The sequence below is a fragment of the Gobius niger genome (assembly GCF_951799975.1).
Source record: "Gobius niger genome assembly, chromosome: 21".
Classification (NCBI taxonomy): Eukaryota; Metazoa; Chordata; class Actinopteri; order Gobiiformes; family Gobiidae; genus Gobius; species Gobius niger.
Genome location: NC_136872.1, coordinates 13,541,281 through 13,560,457, shown reverse-complemented (window position 1 = coordinate 13,560,457; position 19,177 = coordinate 13,541,281). Strand labels below are relative to the sequence as shown.

Sequence of the window (19,177 nt, the reverse complement as noted above, 5' to 3'; positions counted from 1 at the left end):
CGAGAGCGAGAATGAAAACGCAATAAAAACTAGACGAAAATGTGAGGAAAACGCGACGGGAAAAAAAGCCACAAAAAAGTGACAAATAAGTGATGAAACAACGATGAAAAACAAACAATTAATATTACAAAAACATGATAAAAATGTGACAAAAACGATGCGAAATCACGACAAAAACGCTTTAAAAATGTGACAAAAACGAAGTCAGGATCAACTTTGTAAGTCTTAGCTTTCAAATGAGACGTTACACCGTACCTTTTTTTTTGTAAAGGTTTGTTTCTTCACCTTATCTGTGATTGTACACTGAACTGTTGAAATACTATATTGTTCATATCGCCTGGTCTACCATCACAGTATATGATCTTCTGCTTATTGCAATTATGTCTTCACATAAATTGTGTTTTTACATCAAATGTTTGTCACATGATCAATTTGGTCACATGATCTAACTCTTTTGAGTTGAAACGCGTTGGCGTAAGGTATTAATAAATTCTCCACTTTGATCCACGCTGGAACCTCCATGAGCACCGGTATGTGCAACTAACTGACTCAATCTTTTTTCCTGAGACGTTACCCTGTTGCTCTACAGTCGAGGAGCTTTTTGATTTGGGTAAAGCCAAACTGGAGAACATGCGCTCAGTTAAGGCGGGGGATAAGAGGTTAAACTAATAATTTCCCTATTTCCCCCCATTTTTACCCAATTTATTCCCATTTTTTTCCCCTTATTTTTGCCACAACTTCTCCCATTTTCCCCAAACTATTACTCAATTTTCACATTTTCATGTCCTGACATTGGAAATGGACCCTATTTTGTAAATTTACAGATCACCCACCCATAGGTATCGGAAAAAGCATCGTTCAGGTATTGGTATCAAAAACCAAGTATCGTTAAAGTACAGCATTGAAAAAAAATAAGCAGTACCCAGCCCTAGATGTAAGTACCACTACAACTATTGCTACTACTACAACAATTACCACCAACACAAAACTCATCTGCTGCTTTAGAAAGTTCACAGACCGACCAAAAGTCTGTGCCTGAATCACTACATGACGATCCCGCCACATAAGCAGATCTAAACCGTGATATTACGATTTGATTTCATTGTTTTGTTGCCCAACCTTACAATAAAAATCCTGAATAAAGTTGTATGGTCGATGGATTGATTGAAGCCCTCCTCCGGAATATTACTTCTCTAAAGCGCCCTACACCCACTGTGGCGTGGAGAGAGCCGGAGCACAACAGTGTGATGGATCCCTGCGTTGTCGCTGGTTATTTGTGGTCCGCCAGCGCCCACTATTCCCCAGTCGCAGCTTATTGCGAGATATACTCCTGGCAGCGAGCCACTGGACTCCGTAATAATTCATGGTTCAAAAAGCTCTCCTTGTACTCACACTGCAATATTTATACCGCTCTGAACGTGTTTCCCTACTCCATCACTGCGCGGGCCCACGGCGAGGATTTTCTCTCTACGCCGGGGCAGCTTTCACTTTCACAGGGCGCCGCTACATCTAGGAAATGAATCCGTAATATTATTTCACATTATATTCTTTGAGCTATAGTTTGGGAGTTTACACATGTCAGCAATCGCATTAGTGCAGCAGAGGAGTCGGTGTTCGGGTTTAAAAAGTGAGTTTGCAATAAGTCAACCTCTTAACTCCCACCTGAACTGAGAACGTTTTCTCCAGTTAAATAGTTAAGTAAATCGAAAAGCTTATTGAAAAAAGTGTCAAAATAGCAACAAAAGGATGAAACGCATGCAGCGAGGAAACCTTATCAGAAAATCAACAATAACACGAATTAAGAGTGATGAAAAAGCCCTAAAAGAGCAACAAAAACATGACAAAAATGTGATTAAAGCGTGAGGAAAACGTGATGAGAAACGGAACAAAAACGTGAAAAAAACGTGACGAAAAAAACGTGAAAAAAACGTGACGAAAAGGTGATGGAAACACGATGGAAACGGAACAAAAACAAAACAAAAACGTGCCGAAAACGTGCCGAAAACGTGCCGAAAACGTGATCAAAACGTGATCAAAACGTGATCAAAACGCGTGGAGAAACAGATCAAAAACGTGAAGGAAACGGAACAAAAACGTGACGGAAAAACGTGTCCGAAACGGAACAAAAACGTGATGGAAAAAAAATGTGACGGAAAAAAAAAACGTGACAAAAATGTGACAAAAAAAAAAATGACGAAAGAAAACCGTGACAAAAACGTGACGAAAAAAGCAATAAAAAAAGATGTGATAAAACTGCGCCGACAATGCCACCAAAAAAGCTATGATCAGTTTTTGTCTTCACTTTCAAATGAGGCGTTGCTCTGACCGATATTGTCTGTAAGCTCCAGTCGAGAAGCTTTTAGAATTGGGTAAAGCCGAACTAGACTTTTTGTAAGTCTGAGACAAAGGTTGAAAAGGTGCTCATGTACAGTATTATGTAAATTCAATAGTTGGGTGAAGAGTGCCACGTACAAGCAGCCAGAGCACATGTTCTCACACCGGGCCAGGACTGAGAAAATGAAGCTTGGAGCTTGGCAAACAGTGAGTGGTTCCCCTCAGAGATCACACAAAACAACACTCAGACCTGATGCTCAGGCCTGATGAGGCGCTGTGGCATGAGAGAAGAGTCTGACTCCTCATCTAACCGTCCCGTGGGAGGAGGGAATCCAGGTGGTGAATGAGTTCAAGAGGCTGAAGTGCAGAGAGTTATCAGCAGAATGTAGAGAGGCCGGGCGGGCGGGCGGGCGGGCGACATAACCATCGACCCCATGGAGGACGGCCGTGTCAGCCGAGCACATCCTCTCCAGTGTTACTCAAATCTAAAAGCTTCTTGACTGGAGAGCTTACAGCCAGTAGGCCAGTGTAACGCCTCATTTGAAAGCTAAGACCTGGAAAACTCATCTAAGCTTAAGCTTAATATTTTTTGTTTTGGTTTTTTTATATCATATTTTCATGGCTCTTTTGTCACATTTTTCTCACGTTTTTGTTGCTTTTTTGTCGCGTTTTTTTTCCTTTTTTTTCTCACGTTTTTGTTGCTTTTATGTCATGTTTTTTGTCACGCTTTTGTCATATTTTTGTTGCTTTATTACATATTTTTGTCACATTTTTGTCACGTTTTTGTCACGTTTGTATCACATTTTTGTTGCTTTTTTGTCACATTTTTTGTCATATTGTGATGCATTTTGATGTATTCTTTCTAGGGCCTGGGCTTTTTCCGATTAATGACGATTAATTACATACATTACATAAGGTTTAGTGCGATTAAAAATATGAATTGTAATTATTCGCACTTAACTTTCAACACTTCAGTTTCTTTTTTTCCTTGCTTAGGCACAAACAACACGCAAAGCCAAAAACTATTTGACCGTCAAAGTTGTTTATTCACACAGTTAAGCGCCGACGTAAACCTATTTGTTTGTGTTTGAAATTTTCACACAGGCCTCACATCTCCACTTCAGATGAGTTCAAATGCAGGAAAATACAAAGAAGCATCTAAAATATACCTCTAAAAATACAAAAATGATGACAAATGATGCTTAAATGCAATTAATTCATTACAAAAGCCATAATTAACTCGATTCAAATTTTTCAACTAATTTTTTCCACATTTTTGATGCATTTGTATCACAATCTCGTTTTTGTCACCTTTTCAATGCTTTTTTCTGTTTCTTTTTTAGTGTACTGTATCTGTGATCAAACCACAAAAACGTGACTCAAACAAAATAAGCTAAAAAACGTCATGAAAACACAACCAATAAGGACGAATACTGCCAATCGTAAGGAGGAAGATGCTTAGATGAGTTTTGTAGGTAGCTTTGCTTTCAAATGAGGCTTTACACTGGCCTATAGGCTGTAAGCTGCAATCGAGAAGTTTTTAGATTTGGGTAAAGCCGAACTGGGGAAAATGCACTTGTTTAAGGCATTTTTTTTTCTTTTTTAACAAACATCAGCTTAATGAGAAGACCCCCATTTATCTAACGCCAATTCTATTCTTAGATCGACCCATTGCTGTGCATCTCTGAACTCCTGAACTAATTTTCTCCCTTTATTCATAAATGAAGAGTTTGCTGTCATTGTTTTTCGGTGGCGCTGCTCTGTGCGCCGCTTCCCCTTCGCGAGTCAGCCCCGTTCAGATCGCTTCATACATTATTGATCTAGCGCATTTCCTCTGTGCCCTGTCACATAAAATCTAAATGTTTCAAGCCCGGCATTCAGCTGGGGCATTGACGCACATCCAAACAACAATGATCTAAATTTATTGTGATTGAGAGCTCTTAGGCCCTCGATATTCTTAGTCATAAAGGAATACACGCGGTTCATTATTCAGTGTGCGGTGCCAACTGTGCGCTCGCATTCAATTTAGCCGCGTCGCCGCAGATTTGTGTCAAGACCGATTGTTTCCAAACTTTTCACAAAGAAGTGTGTCACTCGTTTCTGTAACTGATGAGATCTGCGTCATGTGTTGAATATTTTAATTAGGCCACGCGGCTCTGACGTCTGTCTGAAGTGTGCAGTTTGTAAAGCGAAGGCTGCTGAAGTCAGGAATGAAGGGTGTTTTTGAGTTCCCACACCGTCAGAATAGTTCCCACGATTGAATATGTAAGTTAATGAGTTCATATGTTTGCTCTCAGTGGCACGGGAGTTTTCCGTGACAGACAAAGGTTTATAAAGCGTCAATTAATGGGTTGTTTTAGTGTCGTGGACGTAATTTTGTATTTTAAAATACCGCCTTTGCTATGCCGGATCCCGTCAGACCTTGGAAGCTAAGCAGGGAAGGGCCTGGCAGTTCTTGGATGGGAGACTGTTAGGGAACACCAGGAAGCCTAGCGAATGTAATGTGTGAGTGAGTGGTTGGTGGTGGGCGGAGGGGCCGATGGCGCAGACTGGTTGCCTCGCTTCCGTCAGTCTACCCCAGGGCAGCTGGGGTCCTGCACTGCAAAAAGTAATCTTGAAATAAGTAAAATTACTTTTGTCTTTGATTTTCAGAGTCTAATTCCTGTCTCTGTCGGGTACAGACATGTTTTTCTGCCGCTCCTGGCTCCTCCTCTGACTTTTATCCCCCTCTTGGACCCCTGCTCACTGTCCTCCCGAACCTCTAAACTATGGAATTGATTTAGTGGTCCCTCAGCGCAACTGCTAAGGTTTTTTTTCACAACAAGGGGGGACAGGGGAAGTCGTCTGGTCGTCGGTTCGTCGGTTACCTATCCTGGTCCTGTCTGTCAGAAACATCAAAGATATTTACTTATTTGGACTCTTGATAACAGTGTACCTGCTTATTGGATTAGGCGCTGCCCTGGTTTATTGGAAAGTTGGAATGACAGCAGCTTGCAATCGGACCCCCGCTGCTGATCAAATTACACCGGAAAGTAAAGCACAGAGATGGACTGCTATATGCGACCTGGCAGCTCGCTGTGGAGACAAAAGGTGGACTATATTTTGGCAGGAAAAGGGATCAACTGTGGAGGAACTACCTGCTCTGGACAACTGAACTAATGCTGAGACCAAGTAAAAGCTAATTAATTCTTCATTTATTAACAGCTGGACCATATCTCTCTTTCGGCGTCAACACTTTCCCTTCAAGGCCAGACCACGAGACTAAACCAGATAAGCACTCATATACCCATCCCAGCCACCCCCGAGACCGAGTCTTGAGCCCCTGTAGGAACAAGGAATCTTAATTTAACACTCCACATTGGCCTGTTACCGAGAACGAGGCAGAATTGTCACAGTTTACCTCCTGTATAATTCATGTACCAAGCAGATCCTCAATGGCTAGGGAATAAAAACTTCCGGATAAGACAATGCACTGTAGCTCCGGTCCCTATTCCCGACAAGAACCAACAGCGGCGCCAGACAGACAAATGAAATATTCAATCCTCCATTTTGCACGTCGTGCTGAACAAACACTGACTAATACATTTGCGTCCCACTTACCAAGAGTTGAGGCTGCTCGGTCGGGTTCACACAGGCGCCATCATGTTTGCCCACTGCTGCGTTTTTGACCTCGCCGACTCACCATCCAAGTAATGCCCCCCCTTTTGCCCCGAGCTGGGACAAAAAAACACAGAAAAACAGAAGATGCTATTACTCTAAAAGAATGGGTATGTAACAATAGAGACTGTGCGCAGACAAGCATGAGGCTTACAATTATTCTGTCAATAGCAACATCACAGTCGGCTGGCGCTGTTTGCCTGACGGGCCTAATCCCTCGTGTGAAAGGAGAAGGGAATGAGAGAATCAAATGTGTTTCTAAAATTAGGCTGGTTTTAAGGACTATTTTTCAACAATGCACAGGTCCATTTAAAACTGTTGGAGGAGAAAGGGAATGGAAAGGCTTTAGAATGGGGAGATTAAGAAAATATATATGTGTATTGTGTATGAAATGCATTCAATCAACAGCCATATAAAACGCACAATGTAGAGCATTGTGTCGCAGGGCGTTATTATACTCAACAGAAAGGCTATTTGAAATACTTTTGTCTCGCGCTGTTCATCCGGTAGCAGTACATTTTGGGAAGCGTATTACGATCCCTTATATCAGGCACATTTTTCTTTACCCAAATCTAAAAGCTTGAACAAAAGTGTCTATACAGAAATGAAAACGAGGATGAAAACGCAACAAAAAAGCCATGAAAAAGGAACGGAAAAAAGGCATGAAAAAAGTGACAATAAAAGTCATAAAGAAGCAACGAAACAAAAGAATACAATGAAAAATCAACAAAGATGTGACACTTTTTTTTTTTTTTAAACATGACAAAAAAGATACGAGATCACGATAAATTGGAAGTTCAATATATTGAGGCAGGAAAGTATCGCGATAATCGATATTATTGACTCTAACGATACAAGAAACCGTCAGTAAACCTTTGTTCTAAAAGTGTATCATAATATCCTGAAATACCAAACAACCTGCAATAAACATGAAATATAAAGTACCTCAATTTACTTTGAAATCAAAGCAAGAATCGGGGGAATGCTAGTAAATATACAGACGATAAATATCGAGCCCAACATTATATTGAACGATAAGTCGATATAGTAATTATCGTGACAGCCCTAAGAACACTGCAAACACGACTATGAAAAAAAAAGTTCAGATCAGTTCTGAGCTTTCAAATGAGGCGTGGCCTGGCCTATGCCTATGCCTATGCTGGCGCAGACGTGTGTAGTCGCGAAAGCGCTTCTGACAGTCTCCCCCAGGGGAAACTGAAGCTACAAACGTAGTTTACCACCGAGAATGGAGTGAATGTTCAATTGTCTCATGTAAAAGCGCTTTGTGACTATGTCTGTGAAAGGCGCTATATAAATAAAGATCTTCTTCTTCTATAGGCTGTAAACTCCAGCCGGGAAGCTTTAAGATTTGGGTAAAACCAAACAGGAGCAAACATACAGTCAATTCCTTTACATGTCTGGGCAGAATCCAGTAAAGTCATACATGATGTACAACTGGCATTTGTTAAAAGTGATGCTTCACCTCGGGCGACAGCGCACCATGACGCCAGGGTTACAGATTGTGACTATATGTTGTCGCTCGCTGTGTCGAAATTCACATACACTGAAATGGCCTGCAGCGCCGTGGGTTTCTTGAACGTACACACAGCCATCGCCAGGAGTTGGCAAAGAGCAGCGTTGTGTTGAACAGCCATGTTGTTCGCGTGACCCCATAAAATGACACGTCCCTTTAAGCAGTGTAATAAATCATGGAGGTCGCAGAGGCACATACGAGCACACACATATATTAGAAATAGGTCTAAAAGAAGGCAACTTTCAGCGCGGTGAATAAGGTTTGGCCATAAGGGATCGAGCAAACCATATAAACAGTGTGTAATGTATATGAGGGCTATGGCTAGAAATACTAATAGAATTCTGTTGTGCAATTGAATGAAGACCTTTTATATAAGTTCATTTATTATCATTGCAAACATATTGAACACGACACGGTAGCATTTGAAGGTCAAGTCTATGTGTAAAAGTTGAAGTTTATGGAAATTACTGAACAAAATTTAGTGTTGTTGATATGCACTTGTATGTCCTCACCAAGTATAAAATCTAACTTCAAGGGGAAAAAATGGCTTGTTTAACACCTTAACCCTCGCCTTAAAGGAACAGGCCACGATTTTCCCATACTGAGATATGTTCTTACCTGAGCTTAGACGAGTTGATGCGTACCTGTCTGGTCTTTGTGTGTGCACTTACAACGACCAAAGATGTTGATAGCATTTGGCCTCTCCCAATGTATTCCTATAGCTCCAAACGGGGGTGAAGTTTTATAAGCGACCAAGCTCTTCCACGGGCACGCACGAAGACCAGACAGGTACGTATCAACTCGTCTAAGCTCAGGTAAGAACACATCACAGCATGGACGAACTGTGTGTTCTCAGTCACGCAAAACAACCAAAGATTTGGCCTCCCCCAGTATATTCCTATAGCTCTAAACGGTTTTAAAAGCGACCAAGCTCTTCCACGGGCACACACAAAGACAGGTGCGCATAAACTCTTCTGAGCTCAGGTAAGAACATATCTCAGTATGGAGAAGCGGTGGCCTGTTCCTTTAACCAAGCACATTTTTGGCAGTTTGGCATTACACAAATCAAGAGCGAAAAAAAAAAAAACATGCCGGAGAAGCAACAACGACACAACAAAAAAGTGACGAAAATGCAACATCAAAGCCACAAAGAAGATGAGAAAAGAGATGAAAACACTTACAAAATGTGACAGAAAAGTGACAAAAACATGCCTAAAGAGTGATGAAAAAGCAAACAAAAAAAAATGAACAAGAAAGAGCGGTTAAAAATGGACAAAAAAGCAGCGGTAGCGCAACTTAGCTTTCAAATGAGGCGTTACACTAGCCAATAGGTTGTAAGCTCTAAAGGCAGGAAGATTTTAGATTTGTGTAAAGCCAGCCTGGAGAAAACGTGTTAAGGCGGGGGTTGTTTCATGTTCATAGACTTACGTACAGCATTTACAAGTATATTGATCGACAGTTTAAAAAGCTGATTTCACCACATAATCCTAACAATCCTCCCCCCTAAAGTGCATAACCCAAACAGCTATCCGCAGTAATGCTTTTCCCCTGTTGTAGCTGCATGCGCTTGACCTCACAGGACAAGCATTTTTATACCTCATTTACAGTAAGCACTTTTTCTAAGTAGAGTTCCAGAAGTTTTTGTGCTCATTGCTATTCTAAACCAGGTCAGCCTCCTTTCTCGCTGTGAAAACCTCTTTGTAAAATATGATGTGACAAGTGTAGGGCACCGATGCGCCCACCGCGCTGCAAAAATGCCTTCAACACCATGCGCAGAAGCTAGGGGAAGGGAGGCGTCTCAGATGAGTGCTTTAATGCATGGTAAAGGATTCTGCTCATAATGCAACAATTAACCTTAACATCCAAGTCTCTCTAATGTGCATAACGCAGTCAGAAGAAAAACACAGAAATACATGTAAAGTTAATTTCCGACTTTGTACAGTGCCTCAGTCTTAAAATAGCCCGCTGCTTCCTCCATGCAGGTGCAATGATAAGTTCATCTGGGATATAAAGGGATGCTGTGCTTGTTCTGTGGCCTCTGCAGCACGAGCGCCCCAATTACAGCGGCTCCGTCTTCCTCAGGGGGGGGGACAGCAGCGAGGCAAACATTGATCCAAAACACAGCGCCGGGATGGAGGGCGGCTCCACGCACATCGGACTATTGGAATTCCTATATGCTCACAGCAAAACGGGAACGAATACAAGGCTATTAGCTGTCAGACTGCTACACTGGCCACGGTCATTTTCCTGCAATCTTGAAGGCATGAGAGTTCTTTTATTAGAGTTCTGGGTAACACTTTAGATTACAGCCCGCCAGTTCCATGTGTAGGTACAGGGAACAAGAAAGTACATGTTAGTACAGGTTCAGCCACAACTGTAGCTGTAGCCTATAGTTTATAGTTTTGGTATTTTAATGCAATTCAATGCTTGATGATTTTTTAAGGCCTTGATTTTGGCACAATTTAATGACTTTTAACACCCTGTCTTCATTACATGTTGTAGCCCGTTGTTACACATGTTGTACACCAGGGGTACATCATCACATATCAGGCCCGGGGACCAAATCCGGCCCTCCAGCATAAAACCTTTGGCCCCCAGGAGAATTTTAAAGAAATATTGATACATTAATTATGGACCAAATACATCATAAAACACTCTAAAATGAGGAAAATAGTGCCATTATGTTCACATTTTTGGGGGGCAAAACACCCCAATAGGCCATATATGATGCATAAAACTAATATTTATAGAAAAAGGTGCTATGTTTTGGGCTACATTTGTGAATTTTGGCCATTGCCGTTTTTCGGCCCTCCACGAAAAAAACTTGTTTACCCCTGTAATGTATACCGGTGTTACTCTTTGAACACAGTTGTTAAACCTTGCACTTTGACCTCTTAACCCCCACCTGAAGCTCTTTGAAAAAAGCGACAATAACGAAAGGAATATGAGAATGAAAATGCAACAAAAACGTGATAAAAATGTGACAAAAACACAACAAAAAGTAACAACGATAAAAAACAATGACAACATGGCATCAATGCAAGGAAAAAGATCCATTTCGATCAGTTTTGTGATGAAAATGCTTCAAATGTTAAGGTGGGAGGGTAAGAGGTTAATGTGTGATGTGTTCCTGTACTTACACATGGAACTTGCAGGGCTGTAATCTAAAGTATTACCGAGTTCTTTTATGTTTTGGGCCTGGAAACTATCAGACCGGACAGTTCAGCGTAAGAGGGTTGGGGAAAGATACTCAACAAATTTTGTTTTGTTCAAGCTGGCACAATGTTTAACATGTTTCATTAAATCAGGATGTTTTACATATTTATACATTAGTGAAAAAAGTAACGGCATGTTTAGGTATCATATCAGAAATCTTAATAAAAGAAGCAAATAACAATAAAGAATAAAATATATTAAGTCTGTTTCATTACCTGTTTTGGTTTCGCTTTATATTAAGGTGTGCTCATTAAGTATGAATAAGGTAATAATAATATGCTTGTAAAGCATTAACACGCTGCTTATTATACTTTTATCTGTACACACTAATAGGCCATGAGTAATGCGCTTATTCATAGCCAAATCCTTAACTTAACCCTGACCTTAACCCTTACCCTAACCCTAAAATGATTACTAATGCTTATCAATACTTAATGAGCACACCTTAATCTAAAGCAACACCCATGTTTTGAAATACTATGAATAATTTAAACATGTGTTGCTGTTGCTGGACGATATTCAACCAGATGGAGCTCAGCAGCCAGGCAGCAGCAATGCAGCCGTCAGTCCTCTAGGGGGCACTATTAGCATGCCATATGTGTACCATTATTCTACACACAGCAAATCTGTCCACTGAAAACACTATCAGCTTATATGAACCAATGGCAGGTGCAGCCACACCGACACCTCCTGCTATTAAAAACACATGACTCATTTCTGATTGGACGAGACAAAAATCCTTTAAACACAGTTGAAAGCTACAAATGACCTCATCGTAAATCTACTCTAACTAGCTTACAAATCCCTGGTGAAAATCCTAACCAGTGCATTTCATATACGGCTCGATCCATACATGTCGGAGCATGTATCCACTATTATTGCATTCATGCATAAGTCAATAGTAATTTCATTGCTGTGACTTATTTGATTGGTTGACCTGGGATCATGCGGATGTAGTATTGAGTGAGTGTGCTGACATTTCAAAGCTGATAATAGGATTTTGCAACTAAAAAAAATCAGCCATAACATTCTGACCATCTACCTATGCTGCTGTGGACTGTTGTTAGACCTATGGCTTGTAAGTTATATGTCATGGTGAATCATAGTAAGTTGGAAAGTAGATGCGTCTGTGTTTGAGCATAACATAGCTGCATTTCTCGACTTTAAAGACCATATAACACAGAATGAAACTTACCTGATTGGAATAAGCTTTTCGCTATTGCCGTCCCGGACCTGAGCAGATGAAAGAACAGAGCTCCTCAGAATTTCCCTGCAGACAAAAGACACAAGAGAGACAGGAGGGGGGGGGTCACACATGTATCGCTGCATTCATTTTGCATCCACATTCATAATGAATTGTCAGGCATCGCTATGAGTCGTCTCCCTGCAGATTTGTAAACATACTTCTTGTGTTTCTTCTTGGAGGTGATTTTTCCATTATGCATAATGAGAAACGCTAAAAATAGAGCCGTGCATGACAGTTTTCCCACCACACTGTGTTTGTTTGTGTCTGCTCAGAAGAGGTAATCATTCCTGGCAGCGAGTGTCTTTCAAAACCCTCCAAGTTGCATGAATAAGAATATAAATGCGCCTTCACGCACACATGCACGCGCGCACAAGTTGCAGATAGGGGCTTAATTGATTTTGTCAACCTCCGAGGTGAAAGGAATAATAAGGTGGCAAAGGCAGAGGTGCTGCCGTAAGTTGGACTATTACGGCTACCGGTGCTGTTACTTCCACCACCATAACATTACTACTATCACTATCAACTAGTACACCAAAGTATCGATAGATTTTACTGTAAAAATACTGAATGAAGGACAAATGTAGAAACAGCTATACCAGCAAAAGCGGCAAGTACACAGTCATGTATATGTATGAAACTGGTTTGAATAATCTTATTTGCAAAACCATACCAATAAACATACAAAAGGTCTGTAATAATCTGTTTAGGGTTTCAATCATCACTACTTCTTGTTTGTTCACAAATAACTATGTGCACCGTGGTTAAGGGCCGAGATACACAGACACCCAACACTTGTGGATTTCATTCTCTGAGGGCAAAGACCCACAGTTAGACTGTGAGTACATCACAGATCAAGAGTTGGCTAAGCTATGATTTTCCTCGAGGTGAGAACACAAACCCTTCCGCCATAGTGCCAACATTTTTAAGTATGCAAAAAAAACATAGCTAAAGTCGCAGTGGAATGAAATTGTCAAAAGGCAATTACGCAGCTCCATAAAACTACTGCCATCTGCCATTAAGGTCAGTGGTATCTGTATAAACAATCTAGTTGTGTGTTTGAGAAAACACATCTAGCATGAGTTAATTCCCACCAATGGCACTGGCTGGTGTCCTATAGGATCACACAGGCCTCTTCTCATTGCGGATGCACACAGAGGGACTCATTGACAAACACACACATCATTATGAAGCTTGGCTTCAACCTGGGACGGTCCCAGAATGTCAAAGCAGCCCCTGACTGATGACTGCCTGTTTGTGCTGCTAACGCTGACAATGCTAATTACACAAGCCTGCACCTATCCTCTCTCCCCAGTGCACCGGCAGCGTCTTCAAAGCCCCGCAAAACCAACTTGACTTTTCCCGTCTGCAAAGGGACTTTGTGTTTTTTCTTTTACTTTGCTAAAGCACTTGATATGCAAAAATCATATGTTTACTTTGGAGATCAAAGTTTTTTCTCCTCCCACCCTTCTTCATTTCGCACAATCTAAAAATGGACCTCTTTCATTATGCACGGCAACAAAGAGCAGCATCGGCTCATGCAGCTATTCCAAGCATGCTGATTAATTAGCTTGTATAATTAGCTTAATGATTTAGAGAAACATGGCCATGGCCACCCAAGAAGCTACGCTAATGGACCACTGTCTATTAAAATGCTCATAACAATGGTGGCACAGAGGTGCAGATAACAGCAGTGAAAAATTTGCCAAGACAGTGTATCATCACCACCGGTGTTAATGAAGTGTGTTGTCGGCTGCATTGTGTGTCATGTGTTTGTGAAAGACCAGAACCTAATGAAGTGTCCTCATTTCTCACTTTGACGGTTAAGTTTTTAGCTGCCGGCAGAGTTGGCACGCTCAAATTAGTCCTGAAATGTGATGTAAGACACTGAAAGTGTCACAGGCAGAAAACTCATCTTCTATCTGTCTCATTACACAGTTGAGGGGTCCGGAGACGCAGACAAGAGGCGTTGTGGAGAAAATTTGATCAGAATTGGACACTTGACTTATTAACCAATGCCATGGCATATCTCAGACAAAAATAATCTTTTGGAAATCTGTTCTTTGGATAGAGTTAATCAGACGTGATTTCTGATATCTCATCAACACGACCATGATAAGTAGGCTCGTAGATGGACATGAATGTAGCGCTGGAACTGAACATAATTTCAGGAAATGGCAAAGAATTACACTAAGAATAACGTCTACAAGGAGATGATGACCTGACATTGGATCATGTCATGATGACTCAATTCACAGCATTGGACAGCTTGACTTTAGTTGATCTGATTGGGGAGACAGTGACAGCGGGTCAGCGTTTTTTTTCCAGACTCCTACTACCTCTAGATTCATACTCGCTAATGATGAGCTCATTCCAGTCTGTGGCAGCACAGACTTTGACTCGCCCTTCGAACACTTAGAACTCCAGCAAGACCTTCACTGAGAAACTGGCTAACTTTCCTATAAGAGTATCTGGGTCATATATCTCTTCTCTGACACTTATGCTAACTTCCTCCCAGTGTGAGCATATACACAGTTAAAAGCATGAGTTAGTGTGTGCTGTTGGAGACTTTACAGTTTGTATTAAATGTGAGTCAAAGCGGACCGTATCTTCTCTCTTGGCCCGTTACAGCATCAGCATTCCTGGCTACACTCCGGACATAAATCGCCCGTTTATGACCTTCCCCTGAACAGTAACCAACAGAGACACCATCTCCGGCTCGTAAAAAAAAGCAACAAAAAAAAGCAGCAGAATGTTGAGGCGGAGGTGAAGATATTATACATGTCCACACGCGGCTGCGAAAACTCCCTGTCAAGTGGGAGCACTATGAGGACCCCTATTAGTGTATTTGTCTGTGCTCTTACTGAATGCACGGGAGTCATTCACAAGTGACTCACACAACGGGCTGGAGCCGCTGAGCAAGCCTTTACAGCATACAGAGTCATCACGCCGGCACAATGAGCAGTTTACGGACTCAAGTGCTATAGGGTCGAGCCGATTTGATTCACAGACCAGCTCTCTGTGTGTGCTGTGCAATGGAATCTGTAAGGACTGCTTTATTAGGTATCGAATTTACAGCGGAACAGAGGAAAAGAGCAAAAAAAAACAAGGTTCAAGCCACCATTTCTAGCTAACGGCAGGACAACAAATCAATGGCGCTGTGATAAATTGGTTTGAGATCGTTTATGGACTTTAAAAATGCAGGGGATGCTTCTCGGATCTATCAAAATATTAGGGGTGTGTACTGCCTAGTCTCTGGTGATACGATACATATCCCGATACATAGGTTGCGATACGGTATGATACTTCCCAATATTGTTAGTATTAGAGGTAGAGCTGTGCAATGAATCGAAATTCGATTACAATTTCGATTATTACACTAAACGATTACATAATTTGCATAATCGTGGAAAAAAATATTTATTTTTTGTGTGCAAAAAAGACTTATTCATGGCGCTGGGATTATTTTCCCTTCACATTTCACCTGCCATGGCTCATGCTTTTGCCTGACATAAAAACAAACAGCGCTGTGTGATGATGTCATCGGGCCGCGCTGCTCTGTTTGCTTGCGCAGGTGCGAGGGCTGGCCAGCAGGGGGCAGGTGTGAAACAGACACCTCTCCTTGATCGAGGCATACTTGAAACCATTTGTACTTTCATGACTGTTCAGAAAACAAAAAATATTCAGCATAGTTTTTTTTTATTAATTAAAAATTAAAAAATAATTTAATAAATATATAAATAAAACAAATATATATTTTTTTAAAGGCAACAAATAATCGTTGATTTCAATTATGACTAAAATAATCGTGATTATTATATTTTCAAAAATCGAGCAGCCCAAATTAGAGGATTATTGCGATTTCTTTGAAAACAACTATCATCTATCATCTATAAATATGCTATGCTTTTCACATATGTGCTTGTGACTTGTATCTTTGCTGTAAAGATAGCCAACGTGTTTCTCTAACTCTCACTAGATTCTATTGTTACTCAAGCGGGCTGCGTGGTGTGCTGCCATCTAGCGGGCAGGAGTAAAAGTGCAGGACCAAAGAGAGACGCTGCAATTAATATTTCCCCCCAAAATTGATGTTTAAATATGGATGCAGACACTTTTTTGATCGATACAATATTTATGATGAGGGAACAACATGGTAACTTTATAAGGCAATCAAAAAGTTCTGCATGATATGTCTGCATTGAAGAAGAGATCTTCAGCATCACAGTGGGACAGCAACAGCAGCATTAGCTATAAACCGGCACACTCATTTTCCCCACTCATCTTTCCATGTTTTCAGGTAAAGTGACAGTTGGGAACGAATGAGCAGTTAGTCATGTGTTAGTCAATTTCAAAATGGAGTCTCTCGTTCCGGTGTTGTAATTTTTCGGCTGGTTTGACAGTCCGTTGCATCACATCACCGTGCACTTGTGCAGGTTATATTTAGTGAGCGATGCGAAAATAGGCTAGACGTCACAACGAAGAAAACAACACGAGCCCCATCTGTTTCATGTCTCTATAAACAGATGTGATCAAAGCGGATGGAAACCAAGTCAGCAGCTCTTCTTAAGTTAAGTTACTCAGAAAACATGCACTTCTATTTACAAGCTGGTGGAAGTTGTTCATTAGTTGAACTGAAGTCTTTCAATTTCTATAACAGGGTTGCATTTTGTGGGAGTCTAGAGCAACAACTATGGGCTTTAGGCAGTGTACTGGGTAACAATGTTAGAGTTAATGCTTGATTTTCATGAACTTATGCATGAATTAATGCCAGTTTTCATTATACATCCATGCATTAATCATGAATTCTCAGGAACAAACATGATCACATGTTGGTTCATGGATGACTTCATCCCTAAATGAAACGTGTACTGTGTACTACTGTACTGAATGTACATGAAAATCTTAATGATTCATCATGATCAATAAGATCACATAAGAGTACCATGAATTCACTAAAATGACTGAAATGACAATATAATAATCAACCAATCATGATCATGAGCATCATGCATGAAAATCATGACTCATATGGTGGAAATCTACTTGCAAATCAACTAAAGCGGTGCATTATCCTAAATTTTTGTGTGGAAAAAACTATTTCAAAACTTTTATTTCAAATGATTACAAGTACAGCATAACCAAATAAGGATCTCCAGAGCTGGTCTTTACCAGGCTAAAAAGTTTAGGATAACGCACCACTTTAGTTGAGGGGACATAATCAAAATGAAATCATGATGTATTGAGGATTTGCAAATGATAAGTTCATGATTGCCGTAAATGTTATCCTTTAAAGTTATTCTTTGTGTCCTTGTCCATAATTTGTAATTTCCACCATATGAGTCATGATGTTCATGCATGATCCTCATGATCATGATTGGTTTATCCTTTTATTGTCATTTCATTGCTGTTTTAGTGAATTCATGGTGTTCTTATGTGAACCTCATGATCATGATGAATCATTAAAACGTTCATGTACATTCATTAATATTACAGTAATTACACGTTTAATTCAGGGACGAAGTCATCCATGAACCAACATGTGATCATGTTGGTTCCTGAGAAGTTATGATTTAGTAATGTATGAATGAATCATGAAATCATGCATTAATTCATGCTTAAGTTCATGAAAATCATGCATGAACTCATGTACCATTATTATAAAGTGTTACCCTTTCTACTACATTTCTAAAGGCTCCAAAGTTAAAAAAAAAAAAGAAAGAAAAAAAAGAAAAATAGGCAATTCAAAGTGCTTCACAGTTGCATAAAATGACAAGAAAACAGATCAAATCAATAAAAACATCATCATAAAATGAATCAATTACAGTAAAAGGCAACAGTGCAGATAAAATACTTCAGTTGTCATATGCCTGGGCAAAAAGAACTGTTTTCAGCCTGGATTTGAAGATTGCCATAAAATACAGTTGTTTTGTCCCGGCGTATATAGCTGTACGGGTAATGAGTTCAGGCGTGATCTTTTTGAACCCACGCATTTATTATACTCAACACTAAATTTGATTTGTACATTCTACTGTGAATCTTTTCTCCAGCAAAAATGCTTCTGGACTTTCACTTAATTAATAACTTAGAGCAACTTTTATTTGTGTTGGACTAACATTTGACCAGTATTGTCTGCACTACTAACAATTTGAAATTAATAAGCTCCAGCTTTCGGATAGCAAGACACCAAATCAGCACAATGAGAATCTGCAGACTGCACAGAAGAAAGCAGAGCCCTACCCTCTGCCATAGTAACCCCCCTCCCCTACAACTGAGAAGAGGAATGTGGAGTACTGTATATCCCCAGGCGTTTTCCAATCGACTCCCTTGTTGTGTGCCATCTCCAAAAGCCCCTTTAATCAGGCAGTGTAAGCCTCTGCTCCCTAACACTCTAATTACCACCCGGTTCAGGAACAGCCTGCTCGTGTCTGCGCCTGCATGTTGCCAGCAGGTGCGGCGCTCTGCACTTGTCAGCGGCCGACATCACAGTCCCAGGTTTGACACCATTATGTCAGAAACTCCGTGCTCAGCTTGTCACTTGTGGTGTGCTGTACCCAAACAAGCGGCTAAAAATGAGCATTTTTGAGAAGTGATCTACTCCCGTATCCTCCTGCCTCAGCAGCGCACCGCGGCGTCACTGTCAGGCATCTATGGAATTAGTTATATGCTACATCATGTGTCCTCTCAGAACCAACGTCATAGCTAAAAAAAGGGATCTTGGTGAGAAGTCGGAGGAGTGAGGTTTGATATTTTCGACAGATTTGCATAGGTTTGCAGTTGTCAGGCGGATGCTGACAGCGTTATATATGAGCTTTCTCAAGTTGGAAAAGTTAAAGTTACGTAAAGGCAGCAATTTATACTTATGAATGGGGTCTAAAATCAAATATATAATATAGGTTGGCTGGACGAAAACGTCACACTATACAGAATTAGCTGAAATAGGCGTCTCACTGATTCCAAGTCACAATAAATGGGGTTGCAATTACAATTTTTGTTGGCTTTGAAATGATCAAAGCCTTAAAAGCAATGTGCTGCAGAGTGGCCTAGCAGTTAGGGCTTGGCTCGCATGCTTGGCAACATGTCTGCAACAACACCCTTAAAAAAACAATACAGTGCGTGCTTAGTCAATACCCCTAGTTATACAAACATTTTATGTAGTTCCATATATCGCCAGCCGGGGGAGCACTTCTTCACCT

The 19,177-nt window shown here is 40.7% G+C and overlaps 1 protein-coding gene across 38 annotated transcripts in view; it reads right to left on the bottom strand.

Moving 5' to 3' along the window:
• Positions 1-19,177, bottom strand: part of LOC306980831 (receptor-type tyrosine-protein phosphatase delta) — a 441,722-nt gene that overhangs the window by 262,359 nt on the left and 160,186 nt on the right. For all 38 annotated transcript variants that reach the window (XM_079580272.1, XM_079580307.1, XM_079580305.1 and 35 more), the window contains exons 4-5: positions 11,937-12,011; positions 5,935-6,048 (exon numbers count right to left, since the gene is read on the bottom strand). The gene's annotated coding sequence lies outside the window, so the exon portion shown is untranslated. The remainder of the gene's footprint in view (positions 1-5,934; positions 6,049-11,936; positions 12,012-19,177) is intronic.